Genomic DNA, 240 nt, shown 5'->3' on the forward strand with positions numbered 1-240 from the left:
GTCAAAGGAGACAACAAAGGAAGCAAACAGAAAACCCACAGAATGGGAGAAAGTCTTCACCAGCGACACATCTGACAGAGATTTAATAACCAGAATATATAACAAACTCAGAAAACATAGAACCAAGACAAGGAGCAACTAAATTAAAAGATGGGCTAAGGAGCTGAAAAGAGTTCTCAAAAGATAAAATAAAGATGGCTATGAAACATCTTAAAAGATGTTCAACATCACTAATACTTA

The sequence above is a fragment of the Nannospalax galili genome, unplaced genomic scaffold, assembly GCF_000622305.1.
Source record: "Nannospalax galili isolate Female #2095 unplaced genomic scaffold, S.galili_v1.0 scaffold7, whole genome shotgun sequence".
Classification (NCBI taxonomy): Eukaryota; Metazoa; Chordata; class Mammalia; order Rodentia; family Spalacidae; genus Nannospalax; species Nannospalax galili.